Genomic DNA, 21,998 nt, shown 5'->3' on the forward strand with positions numbered 1-21,998 from the left:
TGATCTTTGTATACTCACAAATTTGTGCAATTGTCACATTTAAAAAACTAAATAAAAAGCAGAATGTGATTAAAAGATATTATAGTTTTGAGACCTATTACAGTACTAAATGTGTTCAGAAACTAATAGAAAGGGGTAAAGTAATTTTGCATTGTATCACATTTAGATGGAAATAAGTGGAAACAGATTAAAAATATATATTTTCTTGTATTATAAAAAAGGATATCTCTTATTGTATCCTCAGAGGAAGAGAATTGAATTTGTGCTTACAACACTTTTTCTTGTTGGCACACACCTTCTTTACTTTTTTTTTTAATGAAACTAAATGTTTTATGTGGGAATGGATTTAGATCTAGTTGGTACTTATGATTGTGCTGAATTCTGCAGTACATTTGTCATGGTTTTTGATGTAATTTAATATTTTTTTGCTGCAGCATTCTGAGTAACATTAAATTATTGCAGTGCTTCTTACCATATTTGTTTTGTTTTTTAGTTGCAATATTATCTTTTTTGCTACAGAAATATCTTTGAAAATGTAGAGGTTTTTTAGGTTATTGGTATACATACAACACATATATATATATATATATATATATATATATATATATAATATGTAAATATATGTAATATTGAACCCATTATAATTAATTTTACATTAACTTGGTGGCTCAGTGGGTTTATAACTTCATTGGTGGGGCAGTGGACGGAGACGCTGAGCGATCAGCGGCTCCCGTCAGAGGCTCAGATAGAATGAAGCCACTGCCGAGGAGGGAGCTGCTGGAGGGGAGGTGAGCAATGTCACATGGTGCACATCGCTAATCGCGGCCCCATACACACATGCCGTGATGAGCGATGTCACAAGTGACATTGAGCAAGCAGCACGGCCAACCACCGACCTTCAATCAACGAGCACAGGTGCGCGCATCGTTGATTGGAGGGCCATACACACTAGACGATGTGAACGATATATCGTTCACAATCGTCGTTATCTTTCAGATCTTTGAAAAATATCTTCGTGTGCATGGCCCTTAAGTCATGATGCACAAATTTTAATAGCACTTTAACTCCACTATGCGCAAACATCATTCAGAGTTATTGGCCAAGTTTTGGGATTTATATATGAAATCATAATAGTTGATTTTGCGCTGTAAATTTCTGCATCTGGCAAATGATAGGTTGCCAGTTTAATCTGTGAATCGAAGGTTACAGCATTTCTTAGGTTTTCTTCTTTTTTTTTCAGGGTATCTTTGTTGTCCTAGAGGGAGGATAGCCTGAGAAAAAGTTTTCCCTGTGCCCCCTAGTGGATGGAAGAATAAAATGCAGCTTTTCTGTAAATGAACCAGAAGTGTTCACAGATGGAAATATCCCGAGGCCCAATTATTTTCAGGTAAATGAAAAGTTACACCTAAACCATGAAAGTTCTTCAGACATGTTGAAAATTGTACTTGGTTTGCTTTGCCAGATTATTTTATTGTGTCTGAAACTCCCATGATATTGTGTTAAAATGGATTGAACGTGTTTGCAAATCCATAATGATATAAAAATGTCCCTATGTACCAATGGGAAACAGCCTTTACAAATTATATAGACTATAAAGCATTAGCTGTGCTTCAGCAGAAGTTAATGAATGTCCTTATTCCTTTCCTGCACCCAAATGTAACTGACGTTTAGTAACCCATTTATCAGTGTATCTGGATAAATAAAACTTGAGTTCTTGCATTTGCCTATCTACCTGAATACCTCAGTGTATGGCAACTCATCAAAGATTACATTAACAGTCATGTCTAAAATAAAGGTTGATCCTTAAAAGCGCATGTAAAGCAGTTAGTATGCTGTTCAAAGAGTCGAATAAATGTAAAAGATTCTTTCTCTGACGTCCTAGTGGATGCTGGGGACTCCGTAAGGACGATGGGGAATAGCGGCTCCGCAGGAGACTGGGCACAGCTAAGAAAGATTTAGGACTACCTGGTGTGCACTGGCTCCTCCCACTATGACCCTCCTCCAGACTTCAGTTAGAATCCTGTGCCCGGCTGAGCTGGATGCACACTAGGGGCTCTCCTGAGCTCCTAGAGAGAGAGTATATTTTAGGTTTTTTATTTTACAGTGAGATCTGCTGGCAACAGACTCACTGCAGCGAGGGACTAAGGGGAGAAGAAGCGAACCTACCTAACTGGCGGTAGCTTGGGCTTCTTAGGCTACTGGACACCATTAGCTCCAGAGGGATCGACCGCATGGAACCGGCCATTGGTGTTCGGTCCCGGAGCCGCGCCGCCGGCCCCCTTACAGAGCCAGAAGAAAGAAGAATCCGGAAAATCGGCGGCAGAAGACATCAGTCTTCACCAAGGTAGCGCACAGCACTGCAGCTGTGCGCCATTGCTCCTCATACACACTTCACACTCCGGTCACTGAGGGTGCAGGGCGCTGGGGGGGGGGGCGCCCTGAGAAGCAATAAATACACCTTGGCTGGCAAATATATCACAATATATAGCCCCAGAGGCTATATATGTGATAAATACCCCTGCCAGAATCCATAAAAAAGCGGGAGAAAAGTCCGCCAAAAAAGGGGCGGAGCTATCTCCCTCAGCACACTGGCGCCATTTCTCCCTCACAGCTCCGCTGGAAGGAAGCTCCCTGGCTCTCCCCTGCAGTCTACACTACAGAAAAGGGTAAAAAAGAGAGGGGGGGGCACTAAATTTAGGCGCAATATACATATAGCAGCTATAAGGGGATATAATTTAGTTAATCCCTGATTTATATAGCGCTCTGGTGTGTGCTGGCATACTCTCTCTCTGTCTCCCCAAAGGGCTTTGTGGGGTCCTGTCTTCTGTCAGAGCATTCCCTGTGTGTGTGCGGTGTGTCGGTACGGCTGTGTCGACATGTTTGATGAGGAGACTTATGTGGAGGAGGAGCAGGTGCCTATAAATGTGTTGTCACCCCCTGCGGGGCAGACACCGGAGTGGATGGACTTGTGGAAGGAATTACGCGAAAGTGTCGACTCCTTACATAAAAAATTTGACGACATGCCAAATGCGGGGCAGCCGGCTTCTCAGCCCGTGCCTGCCCAGACGTCTCAAAAGTCATCAGGGGCTCTAAAACGCCCGCTACCTCAGATGGCAGACACAGATGTCGACACGGATACTGATACCAGTGTCGACGACGAAGAGACTAATGTAATGTCCAATAGGGCCACTCGTTATATGATTGAGGCAATGAAAAATGTTTTACACATTTCTGAGGTGACCCCAGGTACCACAAAAAAGGGTATTATGTTTGGGGAGAAAAAACTACCAGTAGTTTTTCCCCCTTCTGAAGAATTGAATGAAGTGTGTGAACTAGCGTGGGCTTCCCCCAATAAAAAATTGGTAATTTTAAAAAAATTACTAATGGCGTACCCTTTCCCGCCAGAGGATAGGTCACGTTGGGAAACACCCCCTAGGGTGGATAAAGCACTTACGCGCTTATCAAAAAAGGTGGCACTGCCGTCCCAGGATACGGCCGCCCTAAAAGAACCTGCTGACAGAAAGCAGGAGGCTCTCCAAAAAGCTATATATACACACACTGGTATTATACTGAGACCAGCTATTGCCTCAGCATGGATGTGCAGTGCTGCAGCTGCATGGTCAGACTCCCTGTCAGAAAACATTGACACCCTAGACAGGGACACTATATTGCTAAATGTAGAGCATATTAAAGACGCTGTCTTTTACATAAGAGATGCACAGAGGGATATTTGCCGGCTGGCATCAAAAATAAGTGCACTGTCCATTTGTGCCAGGAGAGGGTTATGGACCCTGCAGTGGACAGGTGATGCAGATTCCAAAAGGCACATGGAAGTTTTGCCTTATAAGGGTGAGGAGTTGTTCGGGGATGGTCTTTCAGACTTAGTGTCCACAGCAACAGCTGGGAAGTCATCGTTTTTGCCACATGTCCCCTCACAACCAAAGAGAGCACCGTCTTATCAGGTGCAGTCCTTTCGCCCCCAAAAGAGCAGACGGGGTAGAGGCGCGTCCTTTCTGCCCAGAGGCAGAGGTAGGGGAAAAAAGCTGCAGCATACAGCCACTTCCCAGGAACAAAAGTCCTCCCCCGCTTCTTCTGCATGACGCTGGGGCTCAGCAGGCGGAGCCAGGTACGGTGGGAGGCCGTCTCAGAAACTTCAGCAATCAGTGGGCTCGCTCCCAGGTAGATCCCTGGATCCTTCAAGTGGTATCTCAGGGGTACAGGCTGGAATTCGAGACACCCCCCCCCCCCCCCCCCGCCGTTTCAAATCTGCCTTACCAACGACTCCTTCAGAAAGGGAGGCTGTATTCCCAGCAGGTGATAGTCAAGGTGCTCCTACTTCAACAAGGACGGGGTTACTATTCCACAATGTTTGTGGTACCGAAACCGGACGGTTCGGTGAGACCCATTTTAAATTGGAAATCCTTGAACACATATTTAAGAGAATTCAAGTTCAAGATGGAATCGCTCAGGGCGGTTATTGCAAGCCTGGAAGAGGGAGATTACATGGTATCTCTGGACATCAAGGATGCTTACCTGCATGTCCCCATTTACCATCCTCACCAGGAGTACCTCAGATTTGTGGTACAGGATTGTCATTACCAATTCCAGATTCTGGACACAGTCCAGAAAAAAAGTGTTTCTCCCAGAGGAGAAAGCCAAGGAGCTGTCGTCTCTAGTGAGAGGCCTCCTGAAACCAAAACAGGTGTCGGTGCATCATTGCACGCGAGTCCTGGGAAAGATGGTAGCTTCCTACGAAGTGATTCCATTCGGCAGGTTCCATGCCAGAACCTTTCAGTGGGACCTGTTGGACCAATGGTCCGGATCGCATCTTCAAATGCATCGGTTGATAACCCTGTCTCCAAGGACCAGGGTGTCTCTGCTGTGGTGGCTGCAGAGTGCTCATCTCAGAGAGGGCCGCAGATTCGGCATACAGGACTGGGTCCTGGTGACCACGGATGCCAGCCTTCGGGGCTGGGGGGGCAGTAACACGGGGAAGAAACTTCCAAGGACTTTGGTCAAGTCAGGAGACTTCCCTACACATAAATGTTCTGGAACTGAGGGCCATTTACAATGCCCTAAGTCAAGCAAAGCCCCTGCTTCAAAACCAGCGGGTCTGATCCAGTCAGACAACATCACGGCTGTCGCCCATGTAAATCGACATGGCGGCACAAGAAGCAGGACGACGATGGCAGAAGCCACAAGGATTCTCCGATGGGCGGAAAATCACGTGTTAGCACTGTCAGCAGTGTTCATTCCGGGAGTGGACAACTGGGAAGCAGACTTCCTCAGCAGGCACGACCTCCACCCGGGAGAGTGGGGACTTCATCCAGAAGTCTTCCAACTGATTGTAAACCGTTGGGAAAAGCCACAGGTGGACATGATGGCGTCCCGCTTAAACAAAAAGCTAGAAAAATATTGCGTCAGGTCAAGAGACCCTCAGGCGATAGCTGTGGACGCTCTAGTGACACCGTGGGTGTACCGGTCGGTTTATGTGTTTCCTCCTCTTCCTCTCATACCCAAGGTACTGAGGATAATAAGGAGAAGAGGAGTAAGAACTATACTCATTGTTCGGGATTGGCCAAGAAGAGCTTGGTACCCGGAACTTTAAGAAATGATCTCAGAGGACCCATGGCCTCTGCCGCTCAGACAGGACCTGCTGCAGCAGGGGCCCTGTCTGTTCCAAGGCTTACCGCGGCTGCGTTTGACGGCATGGCGGTTGAACACCGGATCCTAAAAGAAAAGGGTATTCCGGAGGAAGTCATTCCTACGCTTATTAAAGCTAGAAAAGATGTAACCGTACAACATTATCACCGCATATGGCGAAAATATGTTGCGTGGTGTGAGGCCAGGAAGGCCCCAACGGAGGAATTTCGGCTAGGTCGATTTCTGCACTTCCTACAGTCAGGGGTGACTATGGGCCTAAAACTGGGTTCCATTAAGGTCCAGATTTCGGCTCTGTCGATTTTCTTCCAAAAAGATCTGGCTTCACTGCCTGAAGTTCAGACATTTGTCAAGGGAGTGCTGCATATTCAGCCTCCTTTTGTGCCTCCAGTGGCACCGTGGGACCTCAACGTGGTGTTGGGTTTCCTAAAGTCACATTGGTTTGAGCCACTCAAAACCGTGGATTTAAAATATCTCACGTGGAAAGTGGTCATGCTTTTGGCCTTGGCTTCGGCAAGGCGTGTGTCAGAATTGGCGGCTTTGTCATGTAAAAGCCCCTATTTGATTTTCCATATGGATAGGGCAGAATTGCAGACTCGTTCCCAGTTTCTTCCTAAGGTGGTATCAGCTTTTCACTTGAACCAACCTATCGTGGTGCCTGCGGCTACTAGGGACTTGGAGGACTCCAAGTTACTGGACGTAGTCAGGTCCTTGAAAATTTATATTTCCAGGACGGCTGGAGTCAGGAAGACTGACTCGCTATTTATCCTGTATGCACCAAACAAGGTGGGTGCTCCTGCTTCAAAGCAGACTATTGCTCGCTGGATTTGTAGCACAATTCAGCTTGCGCATTCTGTGGCTGGCCTGCCGCAGCCTAAATCTGTAAAAGCCCATTCCACGAGGAAAGTGGGCTCTTCTTGGGCGGCTGCCCGAGGGGTCTCGGCTTTACAACTTTGCCGAGCTGCTACTTGGTCAGGGGCAAACACGTTTGCAAAATTCTACAAATTTGATACCCTGGCTGAGGAGGACCTTGAGTTCTCTCATTCGGTGCTGCAGAGTCATCCGCACTCTCCCGCCCGTTTGGGAGCTTTGGTATAATCCCCATGGTCCTTACGGAGTCCCCAGCATCCACTAGGACGTCAGAGAAAATAAGATTTTACTCACCGGTAAATCTATTTCTCGTAGTCCGTAGTGGATGCTGGGCGCCCGTCCCAAGTGCGGACTGTCTGTAATACTTGTATATAGTTATTGTTAACTACAAGGGTTATTGTTGAGCCATCTTTTGAGAGGCTCTGTTGTTTTCATACTGTTAACTGGGTATAGTATCACGAGTTATACGGTGTGATTGGTGTGGCTGGTATGAGTCTTACCCGGGATTCAAAATCCTTCCTTATTGTGTCAGCTCTTCCGGGCACAGTATCCTTACTGAGGTCTGGAGGAGGGTCATAGTGGGAGGAGCCAGTGCACACCAGGTAGTCCTAAATCTTTCTTAGCTGTGCCCAGTCTCCTGCGGAGCCGCTATTCCCCATGGTCCTTACGGAGTCCCCAGCATCCACTACGGACTACGAGAAATAGATTTACCGGTGAGTAAAATCTTATTATTTACTTGTTACCTCCCCTTAATTTTCAGCAATATAGACTTTAGACCAGTCAGTTTAATCCTTCAACCAGCCTTCTTTATATCAGTGGGTCTCAACTACAAACCTTATGTACAGATCATATTTTAGGGATTTCTGTCTGACACAGGTGTGATTACTGACTCAGCAACATGGATAAACTCACTTGTGCATGATTAAAGTAATTCACAAAACATGAAATTTTGGTGGTATATGAGGACTACAAATGTTTCAAGGTGAATGAATTTTAACGTCTGCTAAGTTAATTCATTGATAGTAAGGGTTTCCTCGTGTTATTATAGTCTGCCATTCCACAGAAAACTCTAGCGCATTAATGATGGTTATCTATTTATGAAATTCGGCTTCAGTTCTATTACAGCATAGCATCCATTAAAGTGAGCAAATGATTGTCGTTTCACCACGGGGCACTTCACAGTTAATTCTTTTACAACGCAGATCACATGCAAATCTAATGCACAGTACTGACCTATTTCTCCATCTTTGCTTTGACATCACAGTAGTGTGAAATAGATAAGTTCAGCCCCAGCCAAACGCTTATTGTTGCTTCAAGTACTCCCAGTCTGTAACTCCAGGTAGATTCAACACAGCTGTCTACTACTGGTAGTACAATCTCCCAACAGTTTCAAGGCAGTATTCAGCATTCACACATGACACTTATGACTCTTTGACACCGAGCAGATAACCTGGGTTATTGCCGGCCAGGTGAAACAAAATGCCATGGGTATACAAAACACTGCTGTGTAAAACATGTACAATAATAAATGCATACCTTCTCTTTTATGGGATTGTTTTCTTCCAGGGAGTAACCTTTCTGATGTCACTCTTGAATCTTCCCAGTGTTATTTCTCTCACATGGTTGATTATGCAAGAAAAGATGGGAGCAACAATATCATAGCATAGCATGTCAAGATTAATTTCCACCCTAGTGCTCTATTTCGTAAAGGTGTTGTAAAAATTACTTAAAAAATACAGGAGCCTTTACAATAGCATACTGAATGTTTTTCCCAGGTCTAGACTATTGGTGAGCTGGAGAACCATTAAGAAGCCACAATTTGTTTGCAGTGTACAGATTTGGGGAGGGGGGTCTGCTTTGAGCAGTCCCTAGAGGCTCCCATCAGAGGTATTCTCCGGAGCATGTGTTTCTTCTTTCTCTATCATCCATAGGGGACACTGGAGTTCTGTACCATGGGGTATAGATGGGGTGATCAGGAGAGCTGGCACGTTACATTTTTCAATGTGTGTGACTGGCTCCTCCCCCTCTATACCCCTCCCTAGACCAGTTTGAGAAATGTGCCCAGGAGAGCCAGACACTTCCTCTGGAGCTCCAGAGATATCTTCAGGTTTTTTTTATTTTAATTTATAACTTTTACTCTACAACGGCCTGACGGTTTGCCCCTGCCAGTCTGCTACGTGGGAGCTGCCTGGGGAACTCTGTACCACCCTGCGGGGTTTGGAGCCTGAGTTCCCGCTGCGGGTACATCAGTCCCTGGGTGTCTTGCATCCAGCAGTTCACTGCTGACATAAAGCCCCAAGCAGCCTGCCTCCACCGGCAGCATGGCTGAAGACTACAGCTTGGTAATGTATAGCCTGGGTCCCCGGGTCAGATGGCGGCTGTAACAGGAAACATCACTAACAGTGTTCTGTTTATCCTCCTCACTTATTGCTAATAGCAGATGCCCACCTCGCATTACAGATGTGCTTCAGCTTCTCTTATAAACTCCACTGTAATATGCACCTGGCTCTCATAATTTCTGGAGATCCCGCTATACATCCCTGTATGTAGCTCTAATATCTGTGAAGTTGGGGCTGAGGCGGGTGCCTGCAGTGCTGCAGCCGTGCGCTGCTGCCATGAGTAGCAGGGGCGGCTAGTAGGGGGACCTCCGGGACGCTGAAGCCACACTCCGGGAGTCATCTACCCCACCTAACATTGGAGCAGCATGTTACGGCGCGTCCCAAGAGACCCACATCTAGTGCAGGGAGCAGCTGGTTCCAGCACGGGACTCCCGGGTGCGTCAGGGCGGATCACAGGGCTGATGGCTATTTCCTGCCTGGAGCGCGCTGCGACGGCACATAGGGTGCTAATAGCGGCTGTTGGTAAGTAGCCTCTGTGGATGTTACGGCGCAGGCGGCTGCTGTGCTGACCCTATATTGGCACTGTGCACCGTTGATAAAGCAATTTTTAATTTAGGCGCCATGTTTGGTGGGGGGGGGAGCTAAGCTATGTGATTACATTCTACTCATCTAGCCATCTCAGGCAAAGACAGCGCTGCGCGCCTCAGGACATGTTTACAATTAGGCACCATGCGGGTGGGGGCGGAGCTAAGCTCTGTGAAAACGGTCAATTTCTGATAACTACATTAAACATGTCTATGGGATGTTAAACAAGTCTCCTACCCAGAAGATAGAAGATCTCAAAAAATCTGGGTTACTACTCAGATCTGAACCAGATCATTTACAACGGTGTAAAAAAATAAATAAAATCGATGTAGACTGGTCCATGGTGCCATTTGCTCCCTCTCTGGGGGCTGTGTTATACAAAAGGGCATCCCCATATATATTTGAGATGTATTTTATGTAGTGTATGTGTGTGTGTATATGTGTGTGTATGTATATATATATATATATATATATATATATATATATGTATATATTATAGATACGTAGTTATTAGTTATTATTGGACATAAGATTACACTCACGGACACGTAATTGTGTGGAGTTTGTGTAATCTTCCCGCACTGTATGCGCTTTAGTTTAGTGACAACCACTATTTATCACCTTCTGAATAGGATCAGGGTAATATATGTTGTTATACGCCTCAATGGAGGGGATTATATATAATGTGTGTGCGAACTGTGGATCTGTCCACTCTACATGTTGATCTGGTATTACAATTACACCAGGATCGCTTCTCGCCTGTTGGCTAAGATCAAGTGTAGTATCTGTTCTTATCAATTTAATATCTGATACGCCTCCTATCTGGGGGCCATATATTAAATGGATTTTTAGAACAGGGAGATGGAAGAAGAGCTTGCTCTGTCCACTCCACACATTGACCCGGTACTGCATTACCTCCAGAACTGGTGCACCTATCCTATAGTAACTGTTATTGAGGCCAATACGTCTATAAGGACATGACGAAGTCTCAGATTGGCATTTATACGACTATAGTTTTTATTAAAACCATAGCATACTGTGAGCAGTACCTGAGAGAATTCTCTAGGGTGTATTCTAGTCTGTACTGTCTATAATGATCTTTATATTCCACAGGTTCCTACAATACCGGCATATCACTGAGTATCCAATTGACTACGGTCAAATCTGTTTTCTCCGCTTAGATGAATTTAGGTACAATGAACAGGGAAGTATTTGAGGATCATTAGCTCCTCATTCAACAGATATTTGTATGGACAATACTTCGGTTCCAGTTTTCTAAAATTTGTGATTCTGTACTGCACAAATAGACGGCTGAGAGGTGGTTCTAGTTTCTTCATACGCTTCCGCAGCCCGACCTTTCACTTACATGCGTGAGGCGGGAGTATTCCACTTAAGCACATGCGTTATGGAAACTTGGAGGCTGTAAAGCGTAATATATATTTATTTCCAGGTTTGCTGGTAAAATTGTGGAATGTCAAAATAAAAGAAAAAAAATTCCTGCTGTTGACTTCCTAGGATTTTGTATGTGTGAGTATGTATATTATATATATATATATATATATATATATATATATATATATATATTTATATAACGGCGAAGAATGAGGCGGCACTCGGGACTATACAGCAAACGTGTATTCAAAAAAAGTGCAATCAACGTTTCGGGGACCAGCTCCCCAGGTCCCCGAAACGTTGATTGCACTTTTTTTGACTACACGTTTGCTGTATAGTCTCCGAGTGCCGCCTCATTCTTCGCTGTTGTCTACATCAGAGGGGGGACCCTCGGTAGGGGAGGGCACTGGAGCAAGACGTATCCCGCAGTGGATAACCAGAGTGCCGGGGGCAATTGCTCAGGTATATATATATATATATATATATATATATATATATATATATATATATATATATATATATATAAAAAAAATTTATACTACACATATGTATAAGTTAATATATATGTATATGTGTACTTCCTATTCCTACAGGTTAGAGAGATTGGAGAATGTTCATGGAAAATTCTACAGCGTTCTTCCATCTATTGCTGGCTTCCAGTCTTCTCCCCTATTTATAGATGGAAGACTACGCTAGGGTGGTATTCCGTCTCCTGTCCATAAAGGGAGTTCGTCGGGATCACCCTTTTTTCAAACATCTGGATAAGTATATGTGCAGATGTGTTGGTATGTGTATATATGCATAGAAGAAATAAATAAATATATATATATATATATGTATGTATGTATGTATTACTTGGTAGACATGTACAGGTGATGGGTACATTCGAGTTCTTAATTGGTTCCATAGACAAAGAGCGTTAACTACCATCTTATCTGAAGTATCGCAATATGGAAGGGGTCTCCTGACTCTCTTTCTTGCTTGGGAGTAAGGCCTCCGCATTCATGGATCAGATATCTTTGCTTACAGAGAGTCAATTTTCAGCCACCTGACTTCTCTCAGCAACCATCATTACAGTTGGTTGGCACGAAGGGTCCTGAGTCTTATGTCTCTAATTCAGATTCCAAGCCTTCAGGTTATATACCTATTTCTCTGACGTCCTAGTGGATGCTGGGAACTCCGTAAGGACCATGGGGAATAGACGGGCTCCGCAGGAGACTGGGCACTCTAAAAGAAAGATTAGGTACTATCTGGTGTGCACTGGCTCCTCCCTCTATGCCCCTCCTCCAGACCTCAGTTAGAATCTGTGCCCGGCCAGAGCTGGATGCACCTAGTGGGCTCTCCTGAGCTTGCTAGAAAGAAAGTATTTGTTAGGTTTTTTATTTTCAGTGAGATCTGCTGGCAACAGACTCACTGCTACGTGGGACTGAGGGGAGAGAAGCAAACCTACCTGCGTGCAGCTAGCTTGTGCTTCTTAGGCTACTGGACACCATTAGCTCCAGAGGGTTCGAACACAGGGCCTGACCTCGATCGTCCGTTCCCGGAGCCACAGCACTGCAGCTGTGCGCCATTGCTCCCACTGCACACCACACACTCCGGTCACTGTAGGGTGCAGGGCGCTGGGGGGGGGGCGCCCTGGGCAGCAATAAGTATACCTTTTGGCAATATATACACATAATACAGTCTGGAAAACTGTATATGTGTAAAACCCCCGCCATTTTTAGTCAGAAACAGGACAGAAGCCCGCTGAGGGGGCCGGGCCTTCTTCCTCAGCACACCAGCGCCATTTTCTCTTCACAGCTCCGCTGGAAGGAAGCTCCCCGGGCTCTCCCCGGCAGTATCCTGGTACACAAAGGGTGAAAAGAGGGGGGGTGGGACATAAATTTAGGCGCAAAAAATTTGTATATACAGCAGCTACTGGGTAAACACTGAGTTGTAGTGTAATCCCTGGGTTATATAGCGCTGGGGTGTGTGCTGGCATACTCTCTCTCTGTCTCTCCAAAGGGCCTTGTGGGGGAACTGTCCTCAATAGAGCATCCCCTGTGTGTGTGGTGTGTCGGTACGCGTGTGTCGACATGTCTGAGGTAAAAGGCTCCTCTAAGGAGGTGATAGAGCGGATATGTGTGTGAGAGGGTGTCTCCGTCGACAACGCCGACACCTGTTTGGATATGTGTAAGTGCTAAGGTGAATTTATTGCACAAAAGGTTAGGGAACAGACAGGAAATCTACCCATGTCTGTCCCTATGTCACAGAGACCTTCAGAGAGTCTCAATGCTCACTATCCATAATAACAAACACTGGTATCGACATGGAGTTTGACTCCAGTGTCGACTACGATAATGCAAAGTTACAGCCAAGATGGCTATAAGGTATTCAATATATGATTATTGAAATAATAGATGATTTGCATATCACTGATGACTCATCTGTCCCTGACACGAGAGTACACATGTTTAAGGGGAAGAATGCTGAGGTAAATTTCCCTCCTCTCATGAGGAAAAAGAGCGGGAATCTCCAGACAAGAGACGGCAGCTTCCCACAAGAGAATTCTCAGGCTATATCCTTTCCCCACTAGGGCCAGGATATGTTGAGAATCTTCCCCTGGGGTGTCCTGTTTGCACAGATGGTAGCACTTGCTATTCTCAGGGATCCTGCAGATAGCGTGCACATTCTAGTATACTACCCAGACCGGCGATTGTGTCGGCATGGGTTTATAGCGCTGTGGCAGCGTGGACAGGTACCTTATCAGCAGAGATGAGACCCTAGTATGCAATATAAATATATTAAAGATGCTGTCTTAAGTGATAGATATATAGTTATAAAGCATGCCCAAAGAGACATGAGTATACTGGGTCCTAGAGTCAAAGCTATGTCGATCTCTGCTTGACGTGTCCTGTAGAATATGCATTGGACAGATGATGCCGACTTAAGAGGCATATGGAAGGCTGAGGATTGTGTGGAAAAGGGTACTCGGGCCTGGTCTCCACAGCTATAGCTGGTAATTCTGCTAGTTTGCCTTATATTCCTGCACAGCCTAAGAAAGCACGACATTATTAAATGCAGCCTTTCGTATAAAGAAACAAGAAAGTCTGAGGGGCGTCCTTTCTGGTCAGAGCCGGGCAGCTAGTTCCCAGGAAAAAAAGTCCTCCCCGGCCCCTACAAAAATCCACCAATGTCGCTGGGGCTCCACAGGCGGAGCTAGGCCCGGTGGGGACACGCCTTCGTAAGTTCAGCCACAAGTGGGTTCACTCCCTGTTCGATCCCTGGGCAATAGATATTGTGTCTCAGGGATACAAGCTGGACTGTGAGAAGATGCCCCCTCACCGACGGCCCTGCGGGCTTCCCCCCAAGAGACGGAGCCAGTGTTATCTGCAATTCACAAATTGTATCTTTAACAGGTGGTGGTCAAGGGTCCCCTCCTTCAACAAGAGGGTGTTATTATTAGACCATGTTGTAATCCCGAAACCAGACTGTTCGGTCAGACCCATATTGAATTAAAAATCCCTGAACATATACCTGAGAAGGTTCAAGTTCAAGATGGAATCGCTAAGAGCGGTCAGTGCAAGCCTAAAAAGGGGGAGACTTTATTGTGAATCGGGACATAAGGGATGCATACCTTCAGGTCCCCATTTATCCACCTCATTAGGCGTACCTCAGAACTGCGGTACGGGATTGTCATTACCAATTTCAGATGTTGCCGTTTGGTCTCTCCACGGCCTCGAGAATATTCACCATGGTAATGGCGTATATGATTGTGCTCCTGCGGAAGCAAGGTGTCACTATTATCACGTACTTGGACGATCTCCTCATAAAAGCGAGATCAAGAGAGCAGTTGCTGAACAGCGTATCACTTTCTCGAAGTGTAACGGCAACACGGCTGGATTCTATATATTCCAAAGTCGCAGTTGGTTCCTACAGCTCATCTGCCTCTCCTAGGCACGATCCTAGACACAGACCAGAAAAGGGTTGTCTCCCGATAGAGAGAGCTCAGGAGCTCATGACACTGGTCAGGAATCTATTAAAACCAAAACAGGTGTCAGTGCATCACTGCACTCGAGTCCTGGGAAGGATGGTGGCATCATACGAGGCCATCCCCTTAGGCAGGTTCCATGCGAGGACCTTCCAATGGGACTTACTGGACAAGTGGTCCGGATCACCTCTTCAGAGGCATCGGTTAATCACCCTATCCCCCAGGGCCAGCGTGTCTCTCCTGTGGTGGCTGCAGAGTGCTCACCTTCTCGAGGGCCGCAGATTCGGCATTCAGGACTGGATCCTGGTGACCACGGATGCAAGCCTCCGAGGGTGGGGGGCAGTCACACAGGAAAGAAATTTCCAAGGGCTGTGGTCAAGTCAACTGACTTGCCTTCACATCAATATCCTGGAACTAAGGGCCATATACAACTCCCTCAGTCAAGCGGAGATCCTGCTTCGCGACCAACCGGTTCTGATCCAGTCAGACCGCAGGGGTTCATGTAAACCGCCAAGGCGGCACAAGGAGCAGGGTGGCGAGGGTAGAAGCCACCAGAATTCTTCGCTGGGCGGAGAATCAAGTAAGCGCACTGTCAGCAGTGTTCGTTCCGGGAGTGGACATCTGGGAAGCAGACTTCCTCAGCAGGCACGACCTCCACCCGGGAAAGTGGGGACTTCATCAGGAAGTCTTCACGCAGTTTGCAAATTGATGGGAACTGCCTAAGGTGGACTAGATGGCGTCCCACCTCAATAAAAAGCTAAAAAAAGGTTTTACGCCGGGTCAAGGGACCCTCAGGTGATAGCTGTGGTCGCACTAGTAACACCGTGGGTGTTCCAGTCGGTCTCTGTATTCCCTCCTCTTCCTCTCATACCCAAGGGCTGAGAATTGTAATAAAAGGAGGAGTGAAAACAATATTCTTTGCTCCGAATTGGCCAAGAAGGACTCGGTACCCGGAGCTGCAGGAAATGCTCTCAGAGGACTCAGGGCTTCTGCCTCTCAGACAGGATATGTTGCAACAGGGGCCCTGTCTGTTCCAAAATTTACCGCGGCTGCATTTGACGGCATGGCGGTTGAACGCCGGATCCTAGCGGAAAAGGGCATTCCGGATGCAGTTATTCCTACGCTGATAAAGGCTAGGAAAAACGTGACAGCAAGACTTTTTCACTGTATATGGCGAAAATAGGTTGCTTGGTGTGAGGCCGGGAAGGCCCTACAGAGGAATTCCAGCGGGGTCGATTCCTGCACTTCCTACAGTCAGGAGTGACTATGGGCCTAAAATTAGGATCCATAAAAGTCAAGATTTCGGCCCTATACATTTTCTCTAAAAATGAACTGGCTTCACTGCCTGAAGTTCAGACGTTGTTTCCGGGGTTCTGCATATTTAGCCTCCTTTTGTGCCACCGGTGGCACCTTGGGATCTTAACGTTGTGTTGGATTTCCTGAAATCCCACTGGTTTGAGCCACTTAAGATCATGGAGCTAAAATATCTCACGTGGAAAGTGGTCATGCTATTGGCCTTAGCTTCGGCTAGGCGTGTGTCAGTATTGGCGGTTTTGTTATGTAAAAACCCTTATCTGATCTTCCATATGGACAGGGCAGAATTGAGGACTCGTCCCCAATTTCTTCCTAGGGTGGTATCATCGTTTCCTTTGAACCAGCCTATTGTGGTGCCTGCGGCTACTAGGGACTTGGAGGATTCCAAGTTGCTGGACGTAGTCCGGGCTTTGAAAATTTATGTTTCCAGAAAGGCGGGAGTCAGAAAGTCTGACTCGCTGTTTATTCTGTATGCAGCCAACAAGGTTGGCGCTCCTGCTTCGAAGCAGACTATTGTTCGCTGGATCTATAGCACGATTCAACTGGTTCACTCTGCGGCTGGATTGCCGCATCCAAAATGGTGAAAGCCCACTCCACAAGGAAGGTGGGCTCTTCTTGGGCGGCTGCCCGAGGGGTCTCGGCTTTACAGCTTTGCCGAGCTGCTACTTGGTCGGGGTCAAACAAGTTTGCTAAGTTCTACAAGTTTGATACCCTGGCTGAGGAGGACCTTGAGTTTGCTCATGCGGTGCTGCAGAGTCATCCGCACTCTCCCGTCCGTTTGGGAGCTTTGGTATAATCCCCATGGTCCTTACGGAGTTCCCAGCATCCACTAGGACGTCAGAGAAAAAAAAAAGAATTACTCACCGGTAATTCTATTTCTCGTAGTCCGTAGTGGATGCTGGGCGCCCGTCCCAAGTGCGGACTCTCTGCAATACATGTATATAGTTATTGCTTAACTAAAGGGTTATTGTTATGAGCCATCTGTTACTGAGGCTCAGTTGTTGTTCATACTGTTAACTGGGTATGGTTATCACAAGTTGTACGGTGTGATTGGTGTGGCTGGTATGAGTCTTGCCCTGGATTCCAAATCCTTTCCTTGTTGTGTCAGCTCTTCCGGGCACAGTTTCCTTAACTGAGGTCTGGAGGAGGGGCATAGAGGGAGGAGCCAGTGCACACCAGATAGTACCTAATCTTTCTTTTAGAGTGCCCAGTCTCCTGCGGAGCCCTTCTATTCCCCATGGTCCTTACGGAGTTCCCAGCATCCACTACGGACTACGAGAAATAGAATTACCGGTGAGTAAATTCTTTTTTTTAATTTTTTTTAAAAGTTCTGGAGAAACTTATCAGACACTCTTAGCGGTATAGGGACCAGAGTTAAGGTCACGGTCTCTTTTGGAACTGAAAGGTTTTTTTCTTCCCAGTTTATTGTAAAGAATTATCCTGAATATATTAACGCTTTCCTCCTTGTTCCCTTTTTCGTTAACTCGAGTTGTAGTTCTCTGGTCATCTTCCAGCTCTTAGTATGTTTTCATTGCCACCAGTGACTTGGGAGGCATCATTCATGGTCACAGGAGTTGCTCATCTGTGACCTCAACTATTAAGCTTCATTGTCGTGAGGGACGTTTTTCTCGAGTCCACGTATATACTGAGACTTTAGTTCGGACTGTTAGACTTAATGGATACTTTCTGTGAGTGTTAGGGATTCGCGTTGCTGAGACCACAGCTCGGTTAGTGTTCTTTTCTTCCGGGCGTTGGTTGGCCTTCAGTAGAACTTTCCCGTAGGCCTTCTTCCACAACTTGCCTCAGTTGCGAATTTTCCCAAGGTTCTGGTTGTGCAACAAAAAAAACAAAATAATAATAATTTTTGTCTCTCCGAGCCGGTTCAGGTATCGCCTTCGGATTCGGTTTTGCCCTTCAAGGTCCTTTTCTGGGAATATTTGAACGGGGTTGGGTCACCTCGATTCTTTTTTTTTTTTTCCAGCGTGGGCGATTTAAGTCTAGTCAGACTACACCCTATTGTTGCATACTCTTAGGAGTAGAAATACACAGATTAGACTCCACAGGACGTCTTATCGTCCATTGTCCTTCCAACAGCCAAAATCCTTCCTTAAGTGATGGGATTTTTTATACAAACTCTCTAACAGATAGTGTGCAGGTGGGGTCCTCCTTGTCTGCTCCATGGTTTTGCCAGTTAGCCTGGGTATTCTGTCTTTTCTGCTCCTTCCTGTTTACTCATGCAGTGTAAACTCTGGTGGCTCAACATGTTGGTTTCTCTCCTTTTCTGCAACATACAGTGTTCTTTCCTAGGACGGACATATTCCGTGGTGTTACTCTGCCGAATCAGTGGACGCAGACGGCCTATATTCCAGGTATCCTTCACCTATTGGACGGCATATGTTGCCTGAGATGCACAGCAGTCCCCTTCATGTTCTTTACGGTAAAGTTTCCCTGGTTGGTCTTCTCTATGAAGCACCTACTGTATATTCAACTGTTGGTTCAGAGCGATGTTGGCGTTCAATGTTCCTGCTTAGTTTGGATAGCCTCTGCAGTCTGTTACCTTCAGGATTCTATTGTGGCTTTAGTTTGTCGTAAAACCGTGATGGCTCCATTTTTCTTTCGATGCCTGCCTGGCTAACCTTCTCTTGAGGTCTGGCTCACTGGCAGGGCTGTGTTGGTTCAATATATGTATCCCAGTTGTCTTGGTGGGTCACTGTATTGGTTGACTCTGGGTCATACTGCATCTTAGGTTACCTGCCATCCTTTTGTCACGTTCCAAAGTTCTCTTGGTGGTGACCTTGAGTCTTGGCTTGACTGTGCAGTTTTCCGGAATACTCAACGCTATCCCGCCCGTTTGGGAAGCTTTGGGACGTCCCCATGGTACAGAACTCCAGCGTCCCCTATGGATGATAGAGAAAACAGGATTTTGGTACTTACTGATAAATCCCTTTCTCTGAGTCCATAGGGGATGCTGGACGCTCACCCAGCGCTGTTCTCTTCCGGCGGTGTGGATTATAATGAGATGCTGTGGCTCAGCAGACTAATGCTGAGGTCTGGTATACAGAGTCCTGGGTTCAAGGCCAGCACTAGACAGAATTGTTTTAACTGGTTACAAGGTTTCCTAGCAATACTGTAATTTTCTCTTTTGTCTGGTTATTCTGCAAGCATACATAACTCTATATGTGCGATGGCTGCCTTCAAGAACTGGTCTTAGGTTGTACTCGTGGGTGTGACTGCTAAGACCTGTGTGTTACGATATATAGCTATCCTGTGTATGTATCTGTGTATGTGTATATGACAATCCTAGGTATTTCCGGTATATATTTACATATCCGTTTCTCTACACGCACGCGTGTTCAAGGTATATCTGTGTGTTTCCGGGGTTTCTGTTTCGTGGATTTCTCTCCTACAGTTGTCTTACTTACCTCTTCCTCTGTTGGTCGTGTTGCCGTCTCTCCTCGGGCACAGTTTCTTGACTGGTCTGGGGAGGTGTATAGAGAGGGGAGGAGCCAGTCATACACATTGAGAAATTTAAAGTGCCAGCTCTCCTGATAACCCCATCTATACCCCATGGTACAGAACTCCAGCGTCCCCTATGGACTCAAAGTACCAAAATACTCTTTTCTAGTCTTATTTGGAAGTGCACTTTTAGCCTAGAGTGTGGATCTCCTGACCATTTCTTATTCAGCACTATAATCCAGACAGCATTCCAATTGTAATTGCAATGGAATATGCTGCACTATATAATAAACTGTTAATAATAGTCATATTACCACTGCATTCACTGACGAGCAGTATTTGTAGAGCAGTGCATTTTCCCTTTATCTCTCACAGTGCTTTGGATTGAACTACCATTATTGTTAACAGTTATCTAGCCTGTACTGCAACTAATTGTTCTCAATTATTATTGTCATTTTCATATTGGCAACACTAAAAGTTACCTCCACTTGAAAATAACATTACAGGTCGAGTATCCCATATCCAAATATTCCGAAATACGGAATATTCCGAAATACGTACTTTTTTGTGTGAGAGTGAGATAGTGAAACCTTTGTTTTTTGATGACTCAATGTACACAAACTTTGTTTAGTACACAAAATTATTCAAAATATTGTATTAAATGACCTTCAGGCTGTGTGTATAAGGTGTATGTGAAACATAAATGAATTGTGTGAATGTAGACACACTTTGTTTAATGTACAAAGTTATAAAAAATATTGGCTAAAATGACCTTCAGGCTGTGTGTATAAGGTGTATATGAAACATAAATGCATTCTGTGCTTAGATTTAGGTCCCATCACCATGATATCTCATTATGGTATGCAATTATTCCAAAATACGGAAAAATCCGATATCCAAAATACCTCTGGTCCCAGGCATTTTGGATAAGGGATACTCAACCTGTATATAGACTAAATTGATTATGCTTCGTACTTGGCTAGAAAACTTATGTCTACTCAAATCAGAACACCAGTGTGTTTCTGAGGTTACAACAGGCATAGAGGGAGATTTATCAAAGCACGGAGAGCAATAAAATGGAGAGATATAAATCACTAGCTAATCGGCTTCTAACATGCAGGTTACAGGCTGCATTTATAAAAATGACAGGAGCTAATTGGTTAATGTTTTATTTATCTCTACTTTATCTCTCTACATGCTTTGGTAAATACCTCCCATAATCATGTAGAACAGCTGTGAAGAAATTACCTTAAGGCCCCATACACTAGAACGATAATGCCCACTTTCGGGCATTCGGGCCGATATATCGGGTGAAATCGGGGCATTTTGGACGTGTTTCTGATCCGATGCACGTTCCCGTGGGGGTCGGATCGGCTCCCCTAGATCGTTAGTACTGCACTCATGATATGTCGGTTCCCGCAGGCATGGCTGGGATCGCGTGAGATATATCGCATGCATATGCAGAATCGTATGGAACCACTCCAGGGAATCTCCCGGGAGAGTTCAAGGGAAATCGCGTCCGACTTCAGCCTCAGACATATCGTTGTAATGTATGGGGCCCTTTAGCTTACATTATTATTTATAAGGTGCAGTGGGGGTAAGAACAATAAGCAGGCATTGAATTACAGTCTACAGTTTGTTTCCATGGTTACAAGTATTACAAAAGGAAGGTTATTTTATTCAAAACATAGCTGTCAAATCAGACAACACTGTTTGAAGTTGTGACCTCAACAATGCTTATAATACAGAAGTTTTGCCATTAAGTTGGGAGTTTAATTTTGGGAAAAATCTTTAAGTTTGAGTAGAAAAAACTCATTGTGTTGAAATATTAAAATACTTTTCTGTTTCTCCCCTCTACAGGCTGGAAATGGAAGAAATTGTTGTGCTGATGGATGAAAATCTGTAAATGTTTTATTTTATTATGGATATAAATTATTTTTTTACTCTCTCAAATCCTTGTTTTCATGTGCAGGTAAATTAAGTAGATAAACAAAAATTTCTGTTTTGTTAATCCTCATTATTTAAATGTTAGTCAAAATGATACTTTTATCACCACCCTGGGATCAACTCAGAGTGTATCTTCTATATGTGTATTTTACATTATAAAACAGTATCACGGATTGAGAGGATGGTGGAGGATGTTGGTAAATAAAGACATTTTATTTTGTCCTTGTGTTGCTCTTGCTTTGTGGCTTTATTTTATTTCTTTATTTATGCATCACATTAACGAGCTCAGAAGGAGAATAGAAACGTTTTAAGTAGACTGCTTGCTGGTGTCAAAGTTGCAAATCAATGTCTCTGTATTGCTTTCAGGAAATAATGAATACAGCATAGAACATAGCAAATACAAACACAACATCCAGCTAAAAACAAATATTCCCAAGGACAAACCTTAAATTCAATGGTGTTGG

General features: G+C 45.2%; 1 protein-coding gene and 1 non-coding gene across 2 annotated transcripts in view; both read left to right on the forward strand.

The window, feature by feature from the left end:
• PSPC1 (paraspeckle component 1) overlaps positions 1 to 21,760 on the forward strand; it is a 377,392-nt gene extending 355,632 nt beyond the window's left edge. The window contains exons 9-10 of the transcript XR_010203527.1: positions 1,241 to 1,387; positions 21,448 to 21,760. The gene's annotated coding sequence lies outside the window, so the exon portion shown is untranslated. The remainder of the gene's footprint in view (positions 1 to 1,240; positions 1,388 to 21,447) is intronic.
• On the forward strand, positions 10,203 to 10,392 carry LOC135052839 (U2 spliceosomal RNA). The gene has a single exon (XR_010242299.1). It is a non-coding gene; the product is annotated as a U2 spliceosomal RNA (small nuclear RNA).
• Positions 21,761 to 21,998: the final 238 nt, after the last annotated feature.

Source organism: Pseudophryne corroboree, chromosome 2 (genome assembly GCF_028390025.1).
Source record: "Pseudophryne corroboree isolate aPseCor3 chromosome 2, aPseCor3.hap2, whole genome shotgun sequence".
Classification (NCBI taxonomy): domain Eukaryota; kingdom Metazoa; phylum Chordata; class Amphibia; order Anura; family Myobatrachidae; genus Pseudophryne; species Pseudophryne corroboree.